The sequence below is a fragment of the Carcharodon carcharias genome, chromosome 3, assembly GCF_017639515.1.
Source record: "Carcharodon carcharias isolate sCarCar2 chromosome 3, sCarCar2.pri, whole genome shotgun sequence".
NCBI classification, from domain to species: Eukaryota; Metazoa; Chordata; class Chondrichthyes; order Lamniformes; family Lamnidae; genus Carcharodon; species Carcharodon carcharias.
In genome coordinates this window covers 75,935,460-75,954,357 of record NC_054469.1, presented here as the reverse complement: position 1 = coordinate 75,954,357, position 18,898 = coordinate 75,935,460, and positions in this window count along the sequence as shown.

The following is an 18,898-nucleotide window of genomic DNA, read 5'->3' as shown; positions in this document are numbered from 1 at the left end:
GATTGTGTGTCCTGTAATATGTGGGAAGTCATGGATGCTACCGGTGTCCTAGACAACCACATGTGCAGGAAATGCTACCAGCTGCAGAACCTTGAGCTCCAGGTTTCCAAGCTCAAGCGGTAGCTGGAGTCATTGTAACACATCTTCGAGGGAGAGAGCTACGTGGATAGCACATTCAGAGAGATGGTCACACTGCAGCTTTGGAGCCTGGAGGCAGAAAAGGCATGGGTGACTGACAGGCAGTCCAGGAGAAGTAGGCAGTAGTCCGCCAGGGTCCTGCTCACAAATCGGTTTTCCATTTTGGAAGCTAGTGAGGGCACTGGTTCCTCAGAGGAGAGCAGTCAGGGCAAGGTTTGTGGCACCACAAGTGGCTCAGCTGTACAGGAGGGGAGGAAGAAGAAAGGAAGAGTAAAAGTGATAGGGGATTCATTAATTAGGGGAACTGACAGGCGTTTCTGCAGCCGTAAACGTGACTCCAGGATGGTCTGTTGCCTCCCTGGTGCCAGGGTCAAGGTTGTCACCGAGCAGCAGTAGGACATTCCTCTGGTGGAGGGTGATCAGCCAGAGACCGTGGTCCACATTGGTACCAATAACTTAGGTAGAAAGGGGGATGTGCTCCTGCAATCAGAGTTTAGGGAGCTAGGTCGAAAATTAGCAAGCATGACCTCAAATTTAGTCACCTCTGAATTACTCCTAGAAATAGGAGGATAAGGCAGATGAACGCTTGGCTGGAAAGTTGTGCAGGAGGGAGGGTTTTAGATTCCTGGGACACTGGGACTGAAGAAGATGACACCTGTACAAGCTGGACTGGTTGTATCTGAACATAGCTGGGACTGAATTCCTTGCAGGGCGTTTTGCTAGTGCTGTTGAGAGGCCTTTAAACTAACTTGGCAGGGGTGTGGGAACTAGGGGAGAATATTACACAGGGGTGTGGGAACTGGGGGAGAATATTACAGAGGAATACCAAGGTGCACAAAATACTATGAGAGACAGATAACACTATAGAGAATATTAAATTAATAGGTGGAGTCAAAGTAAGGGAAAAAGTAATGAAATCTAAATCAGGGTTACTATGTATGTACGTGAATGCACGGAGTACAGTAAATAAGATTGGGGAGTTCCAAGTGCTGATTGTCATGTGGAAATATGATGTTTTGGCGATAACAGAGACCTGGCTCAAGGAAGGGCACAACTGGGTGTTAAATCTTCCCGGGTACAAGGTGTTCAGAAAGATAGGAAATGAAGAAAGTGGGGAGGGGTGGTAGTATTGGTTAAGGAGAGAATTGCAGTGCTGGAGAAAGAAGACATCCCAAAGTATTCAAGGACAGAATCAATTTGGCTAGAGCTAAGGAACAAAAAGGATGCAATTACGTTGCTTGATGTAGTCTTAAGACCACCAACTAGTGGGGAGAATGTGGAGGAGCAAATCTGCAGGGCAATTACAGAGAGATGTTATAGATTGTTATAATGGGGGATTTTAATTACCAAAATGTAGACTGGGACAATGGTGGTATAAGGGGCAGAGAGGGGCAAGAGTTCCTAGATTGTGTTCAGGAGAATTTTCTATAGCAATATGTGTTCAGTCCAACAAGAAAGGATGCACTGTTAGACCTGGTTCTTGGAAATGAGGTGGGCCAAGTAGATCAAGTGTCAGTGGAGAAACATTTAGGAGACAGTGATCACTGTATTGTATGTTTTAGGATGACAGTAGAAAAGGACAATGTGCAATTCAGAGTTGGAATAATTAACTGGGAGAGAGCCGACTTCAATGGGGCAAGAATGGAACTGGGCCAGATAAACTGGAACTAAAGGTTGATGTGAAAAACTGTAGCTGAAACAATGGGCTACCTTCAAAAGAAGAAATGGTTCGGGCATAGTCAAGCTTTATTCCCTCAAAAGGGAAAGGTAGGGCAAACAAATCCAGAACTCCCTGGATGAAAAAGGAAATAGAAATTAAGATAAAGAAGAAAAAGTGTGCTAATGACAGGTGTCAGGTAGAAAATACAACTGAGAACCAAGAGGAATACAGAAAGTTCAGAGGGGAGGTGGAAAAGCATATTAGAGAAGTGAAGAGGGATTATAAGAATAGATTGGCAGCCAACATAAAGGGAGATCCCAAAGTCTTCTGTCAGCACACAAGTAGTAAGAGAGTGGTAAAAGGAGGTGTAGGGCCGATTAGGGACCAAAAGGAGATTTACACATGGAGTCAGAGGGCATGGCTGAGGTGTTAAATTAACACTTTGCATCTTTACCAAGGAAGCAGATGCTACCGAGGTCACAGAGGAGGAAACTCTGTCGCTAGGAGGGTTCAAAATTGAAAAGGAGGAAGTGTTGGATAAACTATTGATACGTAACTTGACAAGGCACTAGGACTGAATGAGATGCATCCAAGGATATTGAAGGAAGTGAAAGTGGAAATTGCAAGAGCAGTGGCCATAACCTTTCGGTCTTCCCTAGACTCAGGGGAGGTGCCAGAGGACTGGAGAATTGCAAACATTACGCCCTTGTTCAAAAATGGTTGTAGGGGTAAGCCCAGCAATTGCAGACCAGTCAGTTTAACTTCAGTGATAGGGAATCTTCTTGAAACAATCATTCAGGATAGAATTAGTAGTCATGTGGAAAAACTTGGGTTGATTAGAAAGAGCCAGCATGGATTTCTTAAGGGAAAATAGGATTTAAGTAACTTGATTAGTTATCTGGAGTTTTTTGATAAGGGTAATACTGTTGATGTGGTGTACATGGAATTTCAAAAAGCATTCAATACAGTGCCACACAACAGACTTGTGAGAAAAGTTATAGCTCATGTAATAAAAGGGACAGTAGCAACATGGATACACAACTGGCTGAGTAATAGGAAACAGAGGGTTATGGTCAATGAATAGTTTTTGGGCTGGAGGAAGGTTTGTAGTGAAGTTCCCCAGGGGAACCCTTGCTTTTCCTGATATATATTAATGATCTAGATCTTGATGTGCAGGGGACAATTTCAAAGTTTGCAGTTGATATGAAACTTGGGAGCATTATAAACTGTGAGGAGGATAGTGTAGAACTTCAAAATGACATAGACAAGTTGGTGGAGTAGGCAGATAGGTGGCAGATAAAGTTCAAAGCGGAGAAGTGTGAGGTGATGCATTTTGGTAGGAAGAACAAGGTCAGACAATATAAAATAAAGGGTACAATTCTTAAGGGGTGCAGGAACAGAGGGACCTGGGTGTATATGTGCATAGATCATTGAAGGATAGGACAGATGGAGAGAGCAGTTAATAAAGGATACAGTATCCTAGGTTTTATTAATAGAGGCATAGAGTACGAGAGCAGGGAGATTATACTGAGGCACTAGTTAGACCTCAGCTGAGTATTGTATACAGTTCGGTGTGCCACATTATAGGAAGGAGCTGAACATATTGGAGACAGTGCAGAAGAGGTTTACAAAAATGGTTCCAGGGATGAGAAGCTTCAATTGTGAAGATAGATTGAAGAAGTTGGGACTGTTCTCCTTGGAGAGAAGAAGGCTAAGAGGAGTTTTAATAGAGATGTTCAAAATCATGAGGGGGCTGGATAGAGTAGATTGGGAGAAATTGTTCCTGCTCATAAAAGGACCGAGAGAATGAGAGGGTACAGATTTAAAGTGATTTGCAAAAGAAGCAAATGTGATTTGAGAAAAAAACTTTTTTACAAAGCAAATGGTTCGGGTCTGGAATGCACTGCCTGGAAGCATGGTGGAGGCAGGCTCAATTGAGGCATTCAAGAGGGCAGCAGATGATTATTTGAATAGAAACAATGTGCAGGGGTTCGGGAAGAAGGCAGGAGAATGGCACTAATTCATAATGCTAATTCAGAGAGCCAGTACAGACAAGATGGACCAAATGGCCTCCTTCTGCATGGTAAAATTCTGTGATTCTGTAAGTCTGTATGGTTTTCATGAACTTCGGGCAGGTAAGAGAAGAGTTGATGGTAGAAGTGTTGGCAAACCAGTAGCACACCAGGTTGATTTTGTGGAGTCTGAGAAGCTGCTCTTTGGATGGAGAACCAGCACCACCCATGTTGCCCCCAGTTCAGTCCAAAATAACATCCAGATCCTACTGATGTTATATAATTTTGATTTAAATATGTATGTTATCAGTGCACTTGCTTTAGATGCCTGCTTGGGTCACATATTTCAAAGACCCTGGCAAAATTGCGGCAGCCATAGCGATGACAGGAATGAGGAGATTAATTGTTCCCAGTCATTTATTTGATGCGATCGCCTCATTTCCACCAGGCTGGAAACTTCAAAACCTCCCTCATCCCATCAAAACAAGCTGAATCATTTTCTATTGCAAAACCTGATTTTTAACACCTTATTTACCTTGAGAAATAAAAGGAAGCTAACATCATGGTATATTATAGACAAAAACAGTTTCATTTTGTCACAATCTCAAATAGCAAAAAAAAAATACGAGAATGCTGTTTTTTTCCCATAAGTTATACACTGAACAAAAGAGTCAGGGAAAGTAGCACTATGAAACATTCTTGATGATTAAAATACATATTTTGTCATTTTTGTTAAGATAGGAATTTCAACATGTCCTATTGACAATTTTGAGGACAAGTTCTAATTATTAATAAAAGATTGTGATATCTTACACCAGGGGGAAAATGGCTGAATACTGGAAAGAAAAGAATCACACTACAAGTTTTGGATAAGATTTCATGTAAAATAAAGGAATTACCCTGGTCTATTGATGATGTGAAAAAAAAACAGTGAGCAGGACTATCAACGGCTGTTAAAAATGTTGGAATAAATTTGATTGAATAATGGGCATTTTTTTAAATTTGGAAGTTTAAATGTAGAGGAAGGTAAATATTCAGAATTCATTGCAGTGCTCCTCCTTTAATCCCTACACTTTCTAGAAGATTTGGTTGACTGTTCAGATTATTTTTTTCTGCAGGAGCTGTTAATTGTGTTGAATTGCAAACATAACTTCTACTGATGGACATAAAACAGTTGGAATAGAGCATTTTAGAGGCAATAATATCACTGAATTAAAAGGTCTCTCTTTTTCTCTCCTACAAAATATCAATACTGCCATCAATACTACCTCTTTTATTTAAAATCTTGGGAATAGCATTATGATGCTTTAGTGTATAGAAAAATGTATCTCTGCAATTCCACCAGATGGTAGCATGAGGTGGTGCTGAACTCTGCTTCTACTGTCTATTGAACTGAAGACAGTACTTGGACAATGTGACAAACATTGCACAACATTGTTCCAAATGCTGTTCTTCTAACTGGTTGGAGGATTGCTCACTTTCTCAATGCAGTACACATTCTTCTCACTTCTGAAGGGTGAATAGCTGAGGATTTGAAGCAAGAGACATCTAACCACCACCATGGCTTTCAACCATGCAAGGCCCCCAGTACACTTACTAATAATGCCTATCTATGGTGGATATTGGTGAGTTGGCATGATAGGTGTTAGGGCAAGGGGTGGTAGATGGAGGGCATGGATTGGCATGATTTGGCACTAAGTTGGCATGGGCTATTAAGGGCCATAGGAGTGGGTGCAGGGAAATAGGTTGGCATAAGGACTATAATAGGACATGGGGGTGGGTACAGGGCATGAGGTGGCATAGGTTGGCATGGAGCTATAAACAACCACGGTGGGTAGGTACAGGGGCATAGGCTGGCATAGGAAATATGAAGGGCTATGGGAGTGAGTACAGGACTTGGGTTGACATGGATGGGGCATGGGGAGTATGTGGGGGTTTGAGGAGAGTGAGGACTATAGAGATGTTTTATGTTTTAATCTTTACTTTTTATTGTGGTAATCTGGTGCATAATATACCTTTAAGAAGAATGTTATAATAGAAGATCACATGATCTTATTATCCAATGACAGAGTAGCACAGGTTACCCTAGTAGCCTGTAGTCTGTAGTCAGCAGTGAATAGTCTAGAGTAAGAGACTGTAATGTAGAAATAGGGTTTTAGTTGTAAGTACACAAGCATAGCTGCTGAATCTTTGCAAATAAATAGAATGTGTTCTACATAAGAGCCGTCTACTGATCTGCTATGTCTCTGGTACCAACTTGGTCATCCTGAAACAAGCGTGCAACCTGGATTCATTAGTCCAACTAAACTAGTGACAACAAACTGGCAATGAGGTGAAAAAAAAGCAAGGACAAGGAAGGAAGGATGAGAAAAAAAGCGAGGAAGGAAATCAAGTGAACCGAGGTGAGGCAGTCCCTCACATGATAATTGTAAATAGGATTTCCATCCTAATCATCGAAGAAGTCTCCTCGAAGCATGCAGCAGTTTGGAAGAATTAATCCTTTTGATCCAATGGTGGATGATTGGTCTCATTATGTTGAACACCTCACGTTCTTTTTCCAAGCTAATGACATTGTGAGGGAGGAAAAGAGGCACGTGATCCTCTCATTCACGTGTGGGAATAAGGCTTATGTATTGATCTGAAGGTTAATGGCACCCAGTGCCCCAAATTCAAAATGTTTTCATGATTTAGTGAACTTTGTGAAGAATCATTATCAGCCCAAGTCTTCGGTAACGATGTAATGGTTCAAATTTAACAAGAAATAGAGGCCCGGGGAGACAGTTGCTTGTTATGTGGCATGTCTGAAACAGTTAACAGAATATTGCAAGTTTGGTACATCTATAAATTAAATGCTTAGAGATTGTGCTGTAAAAATGAAAATTCGATTCAGAAGAGACTACTGCCTGAAACAAATTTGGACTTTCAGAAGGCACAGGAAATAGCACTGGCTAAAGAAGGCGCAGTGAGGGACTCGAACGCCATACAAAATAGCACCCTCCTCTACGTTGAATAGGGAGCGCCAGCCAAAAAGGGCGTGAAAATATACAGCTCTGATGGAAAGTGGGAAGCAGCAACAGCTTACAGACAAATAAAAAGAAATGACTTAGCAGCAAAGCCATGGAATAATGATAATAGAGGTGGAAGCAGACAACTTTGTTATGAATCAAAGTTAAAAAAAATCGAATATTTTTACTATCATCGGAACGGACATCTCATGAGACATTGTAAGGACAGAAGGCGGCAAGTTTTCAATCAAAAGAAAAAGCCCCATGAGATCCATAACATAGAAGAACCTGAAGTAACAGATTCAGATATTTATTCATTGTATAATTTAAATGTAGGAAGAACAGAACCTATGTAACAATGAGGATGAATAATAGGCCCGTCAGAAGGTGGATACAGGGGCTTCCATTACAGCGATAGGTAAGCATACTTTTAAATACCTGAATCATGGGAAATGTAAATTAAATTTGGAAGAAACATGTCAAATTGAAAACTTACATAGGAGAAGGCATCAAATCAAAGATAAAAGCAGGCTGACTGGACAGTACAGAAGTCAATCAGTGAGATTACCCTTGATGGTGGTAGCAGGTGAGGGGCCAAGTCTCCTTGGATGAAATTGGCTGAAGGAAATTCAGTTGGATTGTCTGAGATCTTCCAACTGAGAGCCACTGGGTTACCTGAGCTACTACAAAAATATGCCTTTCTCCCAAAATGAACTTAGGAAGATCCAAGGGCAACAAGCAAAAAATTATGTTGATCCAGACTCTACCCCCCAATTTATGAAGGCAATGCAGGAAAAGGTAGATGCCGAATTGAATGTATTAGAGAAACTGGGAGTGTTATGACCTGTACAGTTCTCGGAATGGGCAGCATCAATAATCCCCGTACTTAAGCCTGACCAAAGTTTTCGAATTTGTGGAGACTACAAATTGTCTATCAATAAAGTGGCTAAGTTGGACAGATACCCTATATCAAAAATTGAAGACTTTTATGCTAAGTAGGCAGGTGAAATCGCCTACACAAAGCTTGATATGAGCGATGCATATCAACAATTGGAGTTAGATAAGGCATCCCAGAAATTTGTCACAATTAATACACACAAAGGGTTGTACCAGTATATCCACTTGTCTTTTGGGGTATCCTCTGCATGCACCATATTCCAGAGGACAATGGAAAATTTACTGCAGGGATTCCTCATATTGTAGTTTATTTAGATGACATTTTTGTGACAGGACTCACTGAAAAGGTGCATTTGGCAAACCTAGAAGTTTTGAAGCATTTTTCACAAGTGGGAGTGCATTTAAAATAAGAAAAGTGCATGTTCTAAGCAAAAGAGCTAGTCTATTTAGGTCACAGGTTAAATGCACAGGGTCTCCATCAGGTTGGAGAAAAAGTGAGAGCAATTAGAGAGGCACCAGCGCCAAGGGATACTCTGAGCTCAAATCATTCTTGGGGATGATCAATTACTATGGATGCTTTTTGCCTAATTTGCTGACAGAGCTGGCATCCCTGAATTACCTACTCAAGAAAAGCCAATGTTAGCCTTGGCAAACACCACAGAAAGAAGCTTTCACAAAAGTGAAACAGATGTTGCATTTATCCACCCTATTCGTACATTTTGACCAAAGAAAAGAGATAGTTCTTACATGTGACGCATCTCCTTATGGAGTGGGAGCAGTGCTCTCCTATCGAATGGATGATGGCTCAGAATGACCTATTGGGTATGTATCAAGAATGCTCAACATAGTGGAAAAGGGATACTCACAGATAGAAAAAGAAGGCCTGTCAATCATCTTTGGTGTCAAGAAATTTCACCAGTATATACACAGTCGTCATTTTACTATCATTTCGGACCATAAGCCTTTGCTAGGATTGTTCAGCGAGGACAAGGCTATACCGCCCATAGCCTCAGCAAGAATACAGAGATGAGCTTTGATTCTGCAGCGTATGAGTATACTTTCATCCACAGGCCTGGAAATCAGATTGCAAACGCTGATGCACTTAGTCGTTTGCTTTTGAAACAAAACGATGAGGATGTTCCAGATCCTCAAGAACTTGTTTTATTATTGAACTTCTTAGATTCATCTATGTGCTAGACAGATCAGAGATTGGACAAGTCGAGACCCAGTCTTATCCAAAGTACGAGAACAAGTTCTTCACGGTTGGTCACAAGAACAGGAACCTGACAAAATGAAACTGCATTTTCACAGAAGGTATGAGATAACCAGCCAGGTTGGTATCTTATTGTGGGGAACTCGAGTGATTGTTCCTTCAAAAGGATGAAAGCCATTGTTAACTGAACTACATAGTGCACACCCAGGTATTTCCCAAATGAAGACCATAGCACACAGATATTTATGGTGGTCTGGAATGGATGGAGAAATAGAGAGCTTAATGAAAAGTTGTATGCAGTTTCAGCAAGTGCAAAAGCTACCTCCAACAGCTCTGTTACTCCTTGGGAGTGGCCAGGAAGGCCATGGGTGTGATTGCATATTGACTATGTGTGACAGTTTATGGGAACATTGTTTCTCCTTATTGTTGATGCTCACTCAAAATGGATGGACATATATGAGGTAAAGTCACCAACATCTTCTGCTACAATTAACAAGCTTCTTCAAAGTTTTGCCATCAACGGACTACCAGAAGTGGTCATATCAGACAGTGAGACAACGTTTACAAGTGCTGAGTTTCAACGGTTTATCAGCCTCAACGGTATTACTCATGTGAAAACTTCACCATACCGCCCTTCTTGGAATGGACTGGCCATGTGAGCAGCTCAAACATTAAAAAATAGTATGAAGAAATTAACTGGAGACTCCATGGCGACCAAATTAGCACGTTTTCTTTTCCATTATAGAACCACCCCTCACATGACAACAGGTGTCACACCTGCGGAATTGTCAATGAATCGCCATCTCAGGATGAGACTGAGCTTAGTAGCACCAAGTTTAGGGGGGAAGGTGGAAAGAAGCCAGGGAAGTCAGAAAATTGCATAGTCGTGGCAGAAAATTTACTGTAAGAGAGACGGATATGTGAAAATTTTTAGTGAAGGACCTAAGTGGTTATCACCCTGCCTCTGCACCTCACAACCTCTTCATTTCTTCTGGAGGTTAGACCATAAGATGTAGGAGCAGAAGTAGGCCATTCCACCCATTGCCATTCAATAAGATCGTGGCTGATCTGATAATCTTCAACTCCACTTTCCTGCCTTTTCCCCATAACCCTTGATTCCATTACTGATTAAAAATTTGTCTATCTCAGCCTTGAATATACTTAATGACCCAGCCTCTACAGCCCTCTGCGGTAAAGAATTCCACAGATTAACTACCATTTGAGAGAAGAAATTCCTCCTCATCTCTGTTTTAAATGGGTGCCTCCTTACTCTGAGATTATGCACTCTGGTCCTAGACTCTCCTACAAGGGGAAACAACCCCTCAGCATCTACCCTGTCAAGACCCCTAAGAATCTTATATGTTTCAATAAAGTCGCCTCTCATTCTTCTAAATTCCAAAGAGTACAAGCCAAACCTACTCAACCTCTCCTCATAAGAAAATCCCTCCCTAACCGGGATCAAATTTAGTGAGCCTTCTCTGGACTGCCTCCAATGCCAGTATACCTTTCCTTAGATAAGGGGATCAAAATTGTTCACAGTATTCTAGGTGTGGTCTAACTAGTGCCTTGTATAGCTTTAGAAAGGCTTTCCTATTTTTATACTCCATTCCTTTTGAAATAAAGATCAACATTCTATTTGCCTTCCCTATTACCTATTGAACTTGTATGTTAGCTTTTTTGGATTCATGCATAAGAACTCCCAAATCCCTCTGTCCACCCCAATTCCTATTCTAGCCCACTCATCCTCACCCCCTCCGGATTTTCAGTCCTTGCGCACCTGACCTGAGTGTAAAAATCTGGGCCATAGCCCCGGGTGTAAGGCAGGTAGAGAGAGTTAAAATATAGATCAGCCATTATCCACTGAATGTGGAACAGACTGAGGGGCTGAGTGGCCCAGTCCTGTTCCTATGTCCCTTTCTAATACTAATGTCCTTCTCTGTCAATATTGTAAAATGAGCAAGCATGAAATATAATAAATTCTTCATATGATAAATCTTGTGAAATAACGTAGAATTTCAGTTTAAAGGTCCAATAGATAATTTAATAACTTCATTAAAGTCATTTAACACTGATTATGTATAAAACATTTAGTCCATTTAAAATATATGGCATATATCTGAAAAACTGTCCACATGTTGCATTAAACTAAACCTGGTTTAGTTGATAATAGCTGACTTTATGATGCAGACAACAGTATCAAATCGATTTGTATCATATTCAGATTTGGGTTTTTTTTTCCCGATCGTTCCTCTTCCAATAGCAAGACGTATTGACAGGATGGTTGACTGTCAGATGGGACAGCTTGTGGCACTAGGCCACAGTCAAGGGACAGGCAGAAGGGAGGGAGAGATTGCAGCTGGTGCGTGAGTCTTGTGGTGGGATTGTGAGGACAGATTGTAGTCAATGGGAGAGTTGATAAAAACTGGTGCGAGCTAGTGGAATATACATTGGAATGTATGTGGATCAGTGAAAAAAGAGCAAGATTGTAGTCGGAAATGGGAAGAAGAAAAAGTAGATCCATGGTTAATTGAACTCAAAACCTTAACATGTGATCTTCTGCAGTAAAGCATTATCATGCCTTTAACCCTTAATAAGAGTTTGACTCCGCATTTAGAATTTTTATTTCTGGTACACAGACAAAAGCTGCGACCTTAGACTATTATTACAATCTTTGCGCCTGGCACCCTTAAATATGCAAAAAGCTAGGTGACCAGACATTTAATAGCAGATTCATTAAGACAAAAATCACTTCACCTTTATCAAGACTACGTCAACATCCTATCAGCATGTTCCCCAAATATTCTTTGAAGGATTCATCTAAAAAGAGTCAGTGGTGTGCTATTCTATGTTACAGGTGTCACCTGGAGAAAGGGCGTGCTTGATCATGAGCATCTTCTGGGGGTGGGGTGGGCTCTTGATCTGCATGAGAAATCAGAGGAAGTGATGAGGCAGACAGAGAGCATCAGTAGATGTAGAAGCGAAGGGTGGGAGGGCAAAGAGAGCTTGCAACAGGAGGCTCTATCCACTCAGGGTCTTCAAAGAGCAGTAGACCTATATTGACATGACCCAAGAGCAGTGCATGAGCAGCCTGCACTTTAAAAGGAGATCATTATAGAGATCTGAAACCTTGTAGGATGAAGGCATGCTGCAGCATAGCCAGACTGCATTACTTGTAGCCGTCAAGTTCAGAGTAGTACTTTCCGGCTGCCCCAAGTATACAGTAATATAATCACAATCCCTTGTGTATTTTTGTGTAAGCGAGGTCTCTGATCCTGTCTGTATCTGTTCTAAGAAATGAATACATGTCATTCCCTATTACCAAAGAAAACCAGAGGTAGGAAACTCAAGAGGCATCAAGAGGGTTGCAGGAGTCCCCATGGTCCAAGGAGCGCATGTGGCCTTGTGAGTCTCTCATTTCAATTCAGCAATATTCAGAAACTGGAAGTGATTCCATTCATGATTGTGCAGCTTGTCTGCAACCACCAGCAATAGGACACTTAGGAAACAACAACAGGATTAGGCAAAGTCAACATGGATTTATGAAAGGGGAGTCAGGTTTGACGAACCTACTGGAGTTTTTTGAGGACATAACCAGCAGAATAGATAGGGGAGAACCAGTGGATGTGGTGTATTTGGATTTTCTGAAAGCTGTTGATAAAGTCCCACATAAGAGGTTAGTGTGTAAAATTAAAGCCCAAGGGATTGGGGGTAATATATTGGCATGGATTGAGAATTGGTTAGCAGATAGGAAACAGAAAGTAGGAATAACTGGGTCTTTTTCGGAGTGGCAGATGGTGACTAGTGGGATACCGCAGGAATCAGTGCTTGAGCCGCAGCTATTCATAATATATATATCAATGATTTGGATGAGGGAACCAAATGTAATATTTCCAAGTTGGCTGACAACACGAAACTAGGTGGGAACGTGAGCGGTGAGGAGGATGTAAAGATACTTCAAGGCTATTTAGACAGGTTGAGTGAGTGGGCAAATACATGGCAGATGCAGTGTAATGTGGATAAATGTGAAGTTATTCAGTTTGGTAGGAGAAACAGAATGGCAGAGTATTATTTAAATGGTGATAGATTGAGAAATGTTGGAGTACAAAGGGATCTGAATGTCCTTGTACACCAGTCACTGAAAACAAACATGCAGGTGCAGCAAGCAGTTAAGAAGGCAAATGGTATGTTGGTCTTCATTGCAAGAGGACCTGAGTACAGGAGCAAGGATGTCTTACTGCAGCTGTATAAAGCCTTGGTGAGACCACCCCTGGGGTATTGTGTGTAGCTTTGGTCTTAAGAAATATACTTGCCATAGAAGGAGTACAGCAGATGGATTCCTGGGATGGCAGGATTGTCATATGAGGAGAGATTGGGCTGACTGGTCTGTATTCATTGGAGTTTAGAAGAATGGGGGGATATCATTGAAGCATATAAAATTCTGACAAGGATACGCAGATTGGATTGAAGAATGATGTTTCCTCTGGTTGGAGGGTTTAGAACAAGGGGTCACAGTCTCAGGATATGGGATAGACCATTTGGGTCTGAGATGAAGAGAAATTTCTTCACTCAGAGGGTGATGAACCTATGGAATTCTCTACCACAGAAGGCTGTGAAGGCCAAGTCACTGAATATATTTAAGAAAGAAATAGATAGATTTCTGGACTTTAAAGGTGTCACGGGGCATGGGGAGAATAGGGAGTACGGCATTGAGATAGAGGATCAGCCATGATCATAATGAATGGTGGAGCAGGCTTCAAGGGCCGAATGATCTACTCCTGCTCCTATTCTATGTAACGTATCATAAGCCTGCGATACAGGGAGCTGCCACAAAGGATTTTATAATGAGCCATCAATCTACAGATCTTAGAGCCCCAGTGTAATTTGCATGGCTAGCTAATAGGTGACAAGGGATGACTATTGATGCCATATTGACTTCCTTGGGAAAGCACCAGACACCATCTGAGCCCTCATACAATGAGAGACACTCAGTCACTTGAAATATCATTGAGCAGATAATTGGCATCAACAACCAGAGGTTTAGATGCTCTGACTGGTCAGGAGATTCCCTCTATCACTCGGGTGAGAAGATGTCCAGATTCATGGTTATTTGCTGCATTTTCCACAATCTGGCACTCATGAGAGACAAGTCATTATGACCAGCAACTGTGCCAAAGGATCAAGTGCAGGATCCACAACAAAAGGAAGCAGAAGAAGATGGGAGGAACCAGGGGGAACACTGGAGGGTTCCAGGTAGAAGATCCACATCTGGAAAGTACACTTGTCATCCTCTAATTGAAGAGTGATTTCGAGAGGTGTATCCCACCATCAAAATCAGGAGTACCATTACCACAGGTACACATTCACAACTTAGGAGCAGTTCTTTCAGGTTTTTCTGAATGAAAATCACAATAAAAAGACTAAAGCTTTCACCACTACCCAATTACCATAATTATTGTTTATATACATCCAGAACAGACAATGTAAACATCATACAACCAAAGGCGCTAATAAATATTAAACTATTCACCCTGGAGCTTACCCTTAGTGGATATCTATAAGTGCTTCAATGAAGCGCAACTCCAATGGCCGCAGAAAGTGAGGTAGGTGGCTGCTGAAAATCTGAAGAGGGCAGTTCAGATGTACTCCTGGGACACCGTCAAGGAACTGTGGGCTGTGATGGCTATGCCTCAGGCTGCACAACCTTGGCATGGGCCACAGTACACTAAGCTGCCTGTCTGACAGACAAGGACAAGAATAAGAATGGAGTGCTGGGGGAGGGAGAAGCCATGCTGGCATCTCGGTGGAGGGGGGGTGGGGGGGGGGGTAAAAACAGTAGGTTCCTGCTTCATTAAACCTGTGGGTTTTGTGGGTATCAGAGGCAACCTACAAGCTCTTTTCAAGCAAGGGACCCAGAGCTCAATGGCTGCTACCTGAGCTTCCATTGCAGCAGTTAGCTGTTCTATGTAAACTGCAACAACCACATTGGAAACTGCCAGCTCTGTCAGATGCTGCAAGATGTCAAACTCCACAGGCTGGAACTGACCAGCATCTCCACACTGGACAGATCGGGTTCCAGGCTCTGTATCCAGCAACAGACCCAGGTGGAGTTGGACCCCATCCCCCTAACCCCAACCCGTAAGCTTGCATGCAGGTTTTTAAACATTTTGCAGGGTGTGGGTGTTGCTGGATAAGCCAGCATTCATTGCCCATTCTTACTTGTCCTTGAGAAGGCGGTGCTGAGCCACCTTCTTGAACTGCTGCAGTCCATCTGCAGTAGACACACCCACAGTGCTGTGTCAGTGCTGTTCTACATTGTACCCAGCATTAGGTTTATCACACTCATCAGCCTCTTCTGAAGGGGTCCTGATCTGACCCCTCTACAGCAAAACTAGTTAATGACCTTAGCCCAGGAGAAGTGATACTCGTGGTGTCCCTTCCAGTCTGCACGTCAACTGCCCACCAGTGCCTATTGAGTCCCACTTTGAGGATCTATTTCTAAGCTACCCTCGAGGTTACACATGGTGCCAGACTCTCAACTAGATCTTATAATAGTCATAGTCACTGACAAAGTACATTCTTCTCGCTCACCTTATCCTCTTCTTCTAGGATAAAGGCAAGGTGGCTGTTGCTCATCTTGAACTTGCTCCAAGGTATGGAGAATGTGGGGGTTGTGTGGGGAGGGGGGGGGGTGGATGTTAGGTGAATCTTGTTCCTGTGAATCTGCAGCCTATATTTTTTTTTGTGCGCTGTCCCTTTAAGACCAGGGCAAACTTAGGAGTACTCTGAAAGATGGTTAATTGGTCTCTTGCTTATGACATCATTATGTTCCGGGAAATATCCATGTAATCTGAGGTAGCTAAAAGGATGAACAGCTAAGAAGCAAAGGGTAAAGAGAAAGCTAATTACACAGAGATTGGGTTTTGTTAGCCTGCCTCTGTGACAGGCAATTCAGAATACTGAATACTGAAAATTCATATAAATTGAAAACAAGCAAGGTTCTGTCCAAAATGGAACAGTTTTCTGTTTGGCAGTTTTCAAAAAGATCCTGAAGTTGAAATAGGTTTCTGAGAATAGAGCAGAGAATGTGCAATGATGTGTGTTATCCAGTTGGAAAGAGCAGAGAGCTGAAGACATAAAAGGGAAGGGGTTGTGGATTAGACAAGACCCATTTCTGCTATTTCAGTGTTGCCAGAGCTTACCTGACCATTTAAAGGGATGGAGAAAAGAGTCTGTGAGGTTTCTGTGCCATCAGGATTGTTGTGACCTGAGTGAGAGTAGGTTCATAGATGTGTGCCTTGTCACTGGTAACCCTGTCCAGGGAATTCAGATGGAATATGGTTGCTGGTGAATATGGCTCAAGGGTCAAAGTGATTGAGTCAGTAGTAGAGATCCTACATCGGAAGTAATGTGAGAGCTTGTAACTATGTGAGGTGTATCTTTGTTGTATTCATGATTTAAAGTGAAATTTACCTCTTTGTTTGAAATATCCTTCAACTGTTAATCAATGTTTGATTTTAGTTGGTTTCTTATAGTAAACATTTTAGAAAGGTATGATCTTGTCCAGTGTTTCTTTACGTTGGCGTCGTGGGAATTCCTTTCTTTTTTTTAAAGTTATCGGTCTCTATGGGGATTCTAACATAATGCACAGCCTAACAATGTACAAAGTTGCAATGTAATGACAAGTTCTTCATTGCCACAATGTATTGTAGGATGAAATCCCTTCCAACTGGGTAATTTATGAAGTATAAAACCCAAACCCACAGATATGTTTTGACCTCATTTTGTATGACACAATATAGAAACCAAGCTGCACAGGGCTGTGCAGCAAGGGGTTAATTTGAACACTTAGTAAGTCAGTGGCTCATCAATAGATTTGGACATTGACTGATTGCTATCATCGAACAATGGTGCCAGGGAAATGCCATTAGCTTTCATTGGCTAATGCAATTAAGAGACTGATTACCCAATGCAATGGCACAAGGAACATGCCATTGATATTCAAACTTTCCTCAACCTCGGAGACAGGTGCTGTGATTGTTTTGTCTCAAAACAGCAGGAGGATTGTTTAAACAATGTGAGAGCTGATCATATTCTTCTGGGATATATGTTCCATGGAAAGACTTTTGTTTCAACTAGCATGAGCTGATCATATGTGTCTGGACTATGTGTAGAATAAACTAAGAGTGCTAACTACTGGACATTGGAATGAGTTGGCCAGGCCAGCAGCAGAAATGGTAAAATTGGGGATAGAAATCATAGGATGCCACTGTTTTCTGCAGGCAGGCAAGGAAGTTGGTAGAGTCTGATCAACTCCACCGAAGGACCTACAGCACTATTGGAAGACCAATATAGGTGATCATAAGTATTAAGTTAGGATATAAAAATTTAAGTATTAAGTTAGGAAGAAGGTGGGGGCTTAGCTTCTGATGGGACAGGGATCTGGGTAACTGTGATTCTAACTGTATTTCATGGGCCAGGATCTTTAGGTCAGTGAGCGGGAGGGCGGGGCCCGCTCGCTGATGCGTAAAAGGACACGGGATGACGTTGGGCGGAACTCCCAATGTCACAATGCGTCATTTCAATTTTCAAGTCAGCGGGGGCGCAGCCGAATCAGCTGTACTGCTGGCGACCTGTCAATGGCCAATTGAGGCCATTTAAAAAGCAATTGATATAATTAGTGGGCCTGCCCATCCAACCTTAAGGTTGGCGGGCAGGCCAGGAGCCCTGGTGGGCTTCAGAAAAAGCATGAAACCTCATCCACGGGCGGGATGAGGTTTCATGAGGGTTTTTAAAAATTTAATAAATGTTTGATTTAAAGTGATGGATATATCCCAACTCGTGACAGTGTCACATGAGGGGACATGTCAGGGAAATTTTGTTTATGCACCTTTAGCATTTTTTAATTTGGAGCCGATCTCCCTGAGGCAGCACTTAGCCTCAGGGAGATGAGTGCGCTCTTTTGCGTGCATGCGCAAAAAAGCCCACTCTCAGCTGAGGGAATCCCCCCAGCCCACACAGGAAGCACATAGCACTTCCTGGCAGATGCCACGCTGGACGAGTCTTGATTGGCCCGCCCACGTAAAATGGTGGCACGCTCCCGATCGGAGGCGCACCTGCACTTCCCCCCTAATGGGGGGAAAATTCTTCCCATGATTGCTGAATGCAGTCCTTTTCTGAGGGCTGTAGATAATTCAATAAATCGATTGTGAATTCTCAGAAGAAACTTGTCTCTCTGGTCATTCTGTCCATGCTATACTCTTGGGAATCTAGTGTCACGAGCTTGAAAGGCATTTACTTTGCCTTGTTGGATGCAAGATTTGTCAGTGTGCCATGCCCTGCTGGATCAATTTCAATAACAAAACTGCTTTCTTGCACTCAAGAATTGCCTTATTCTGAGTCATGATCTCTTCCCTTTTATCCTATTATTAGCTACAAAAGTCATGTCCATTCTTTCAATATAACAATCTAACTGGTTCTCGTGCCCTTCCATATCCTAGTCTTCCAATGTGTTACAATCTCAGAAGAGAACAGTAACTTTTTTTTAAAAAGAGGAAATCCGATTCCCAGTTATTTACTAAAAGAATGAAGTCACAAGTTTCTATGGTTCAAAACAGAAGAATTTTTACTATATAAGAGAAAAAATACAAACACTAAACATTATCGTAGATAACTCCTATACTCTCACATCCAGAATCAACATAAGTTAAACATGAATTAACAGTCAAAATGTGGGCCATTATAAACTGCAAATTGCACATTAAGTAGCAGATACAACTAAGACAGATCTTATCAATTGGCTCGGCAGTCCACCCAGATATATATCATTAATCTCAGTCACAAAGTCGTTCAAAATTCTATCTTCCTCACAAAGAATTTCAGCTCCTCCCCAGCTAGGATATAGCTTAATCCACAACCAACACCAGCGCACAACCAACCTGAGTTCCAAGGGCACGGCCTTCACCAAAAATGGCAC